General features: G+C 41.9%; 1 pseudogene; it reads right to left on the reverse strand.

The window, feature by feature from the left end:
* Window positions 1-2,640: 2,640 nt before the first annotated feature.
* On the reverse strand, window positions 2,641-2,943 carry LOC119511835 (annotated as a pseudogene).
* Between the last annotated feature and the right edge of the window lie 567 nt (window positions 2,944-3,510).

The following is a 3,510-nucleotide window of genomic DNA, read 5'->3' on the forward strand; positions in this document are numbered from 1 at the left end:
GTGGGCCTCAGTTTCCACAAATGTAAAATAAGAGGGTTGGACTCTGTGATCTCTAAGATTATTTCCGAATCTGAAGTTCTCCCTTCAAGAAGCTTACAATGTAGCTAACAAAAGAAGCTGTAAAGTTAAGTAGCAAAGAGGATGAATTTTAAGCTCTCTTCTTCCAGGAGAGCTGGAAGAGTTTGATATATTCATTTAACAGTGACCTGACGTCCAGAGGTCACATAAAACAAGCAGATTCCACTTTGTAATACAGTAAGAGAAGACCTTGAATTGTCAGAGTTCTTCAAGTTCAAAGTGAGAACTCATGGGTCAGTGACATTAATTGCCTCATTCACAAGATGTCCACGGCGAAGGCCTGGGAGAAAAGTTTCACTGTTTGCCAGGCCACTCTGTAGAGCAACGGCCACTCTCACCCTGTAAGTAGCAGCCAGAGCGGAGTGGACCATGGGTGTACACCTGATCCAGGGGGCTCCAGCCGTGGGCTAGCTGGGACCTAAGTGGCCTTGGCTCCATCAGTTGAACTGAGCTAATTGGATTCCCTCTTTCAAGAATCTGAAGGAAGAGGCAGAGAAACTTATGCTCATTGGAGAAAGCTCCTTGGGTCAGGACTTCCATGGTGGGTCAGGTGCAAGATGAACAAGCACAAGAGACAGAGAGAGAGAGAGAGAGAGAGAGAGAGAGAGAGAAGAGAGAGAGAGAGAGATTGGCGTCTAGAGTATCCTCAGGTCCTAACTTTCCAGTCATCCTCACAGGATTCTCTGCTGTGCTCTCTTGGATTCCTGATATCTCTGTATCCTTATAATTGTTTCCTTTTAATCTGTGCTAGGTTGATCTGTGTAATCCAAAGATCCACGTGTAGAACAGCCTGAAAGACAAGAAGTATAGAGAAAGGAGCTAAGCCGTTATGGTCCCTCTAGTTGAGAATTTCTCCCTCCTGAAGCTGCCCTTTCTTTTCTATCCCAGATGTCTCTTTCTTCAACCAGCTGATGATTCCTGTCTCCTAAATCTTATTCTGATGTGTCTGCAAAATAATTGAGGCATTAATATTACTGACAGATATTCCACGGACTCTAGATCCCCTTTTCAAAAAACAATAGCTGACATATTCATTGAGCAGTTACTGTTCGCCAGGCAACAAGAGAAACCGTTTTTGTGCTTTGTGCCATATAATCGACACAGCAGCTCTTACAGTGGAAGAAACTGCGGCTGGGAGCGGTGGAGTAACTTGTCCAGGGGTACACAGACACCAAGTGGGTGGTGGTCCACCCAGGCTGTCCCTGACAGAGCCAGCCAGCTTAGCCATGCCCCTCATCGGGGAACGGCAGGGTGCCCTCTTTAAGTCCCCAGCCAGTGCCTCACCGCCAGCTATAGAAAACATTGTTCTACCTTGCTGGTGCATTTGTAAGGCGGTGTTTTTTTCTTTTAAATGGAGGCTTCAGAGAAATGTGTGTATTTGTGTATATCTGATGCCTCAAATGATTCTGCGCCATAGAACAGTGATCTTTGTTCCTACACTTCATTAATCAAAAAAAAAAAAACATTGTTTTATCCCACATCTATATGTTTGTTTATAAAATAGAGACCTTTGTGATTATGCACATGTATTTTGCATACTTTAACAGTCATCAAACTAAAAATTTTAAATGATGATTGTTCTAGTTTGCTAATGCTGCTGGAATGCAAAACACCAGAGATGGATTGGATTTTATAAAAGGGGGTTTATTTGGTTACACAGTTACAGTCTTAAGGCCATAAAGTGTCCAAGGTGACACATCAGCAATCAGGTACCTTCACTGGAGGATGGCCAATGGTGTCCGGAAAACCTGTTAGCTGGGAAGGCACATGGCTGGCGTCTGCTCCAAGGTTCTGGTTTCAAAATGGCTTTCTCCCAGGATGTTCCTCTCTAGGCTGCAGTTCCTCAAAAATGTCACTCTCAGTTGCTCTTGGGGCATTTGTCCTGTCTTAGCTTCTCCAGAGCAAAAGTCTGCTTTCAGTGGCCATCTTCCAACTGTCTCTCATCTGCAGCTACTCTCACCTTCTGCGCTTTCTTCAAAGTGTCCCTCTTGGCTGTAGCTCCTCTTCAAAATGTCACTCTCAGTTGCTCTTCAAGATGTCACTCACAGCTGCACTGAGTTCCTTCTGTTTGTCAGCTCATTTATAGGGCTCCCGTGGTTTAATTTAGACCCACCCTAAATGGGTGGGGTAACACCTCCATGGAAATTATCCAATCAGAGTCATCACCCGCAGTTGGGTGGGGTGCGTCGCCACTGAAACACTCAAAGAATTACAGTCTAATCAACACTGATACTTCTGCCCACACAAGATTACATCAAAATAATGGCGTTCTGGGGAACATAAGTCAAACCAGCCCAATGATCTAAAGATTTTATTTTCTAACAATTTTTAAAATTTTATGAATTAATGGTCCAAAAATCTTTTTGCTCTTAGGGAAGTTTATTTTTTTGCCCATTTTTTACATAAAAGTGAATATCAATAAATATTACAGTGTTTTCTTCTGACACCCAGTGACTCATTTTGTATACTCCCTGGGGTGTACACACTATACTTTGAATTTTTTTTTGTATAGAACATTTAATTTATTGATCTTTTTTGGGAATTTGATACATCACCACTCTATTACAACTGAGCCATTAATCTTGTGGCCTCATCAACATTAACTGGTTTGTTTTCATGATGCTGCTGAGAAATCAGCTGTTTCTGCAGAGGTTCAAGGGGAAGGCCTTTTGAGAAGTGTTCAAGTTCCTTTTGTATATCTACAAAAGGTTTATTTACTCTGTTAACTTTTTCATCATTCACGATGTTTATGTTCTTAAGATTCGTGGTAACTGGTTTTGCTTAATTTTTATTCTTAAAGTTTTTTTGGCTGGCTATGTGAAATACATTCCTAGACTTCTGCCCTCTTAGTTTGTTCTTGGCCATTTTCTCTCACCAGTCCTTCAACACCCAGGTGCAGTTAGCTGCCCAAGCCCCAGGTGATGACATCTGCACGCCTATACTCTGAATTTTGAATGTTTGTCATGTTCTCTAATTTGTTAATAATGAAATGATTGCAGAAAATAATGAAGATGCAGTCAGCTAAATATGAGTGTGCTTTATTGGTTTATTTATTACCCTAGTATTTATTAAATACATGTAATGTGTCTGCTCTAAGTTAGATATCATGAATAAAAAACACACACAAAAATGTGAATTCATCTAGGCTTCCTGGACCTCACAGTTTGGTTCAAAAGAGAAGATACATGCATTTAAAAGAGACATGGCAATATAAGATTAAAATCCAAAATGTGCCAGTCATGTCCTACAGACAGAGTGATTGTTTAGGGAAAGCTGGAGTGGCAGGGAAAGGTTCATGGGAGAAGTAGGCCCCTAACCAGGCTTTGAGGCCTGAGAGTGAATCTGATGGATGGCTGGAGGGGTGGGAAGAGGGCTTTCCAAAGAAGCAGACCAGCAGGAGCTCAAAAATGGGAATTAGCAAGTCTTAGGAGG

Source organism: Choloepus didactylus, chromosome 16 (assembly GCF_015220235.1).
Source record: "Choloepus didactylus isolate mChoDid1 chromosome 16, mChoDid1.pri, whole genome shotgun sequence".
Classification (NCBI taxonomy): Eukaryota; Metazoa; Chordata; class Mammalia; order Pilosa; family Megalonychidae; genus Choloepus; species Choloepus didactylus.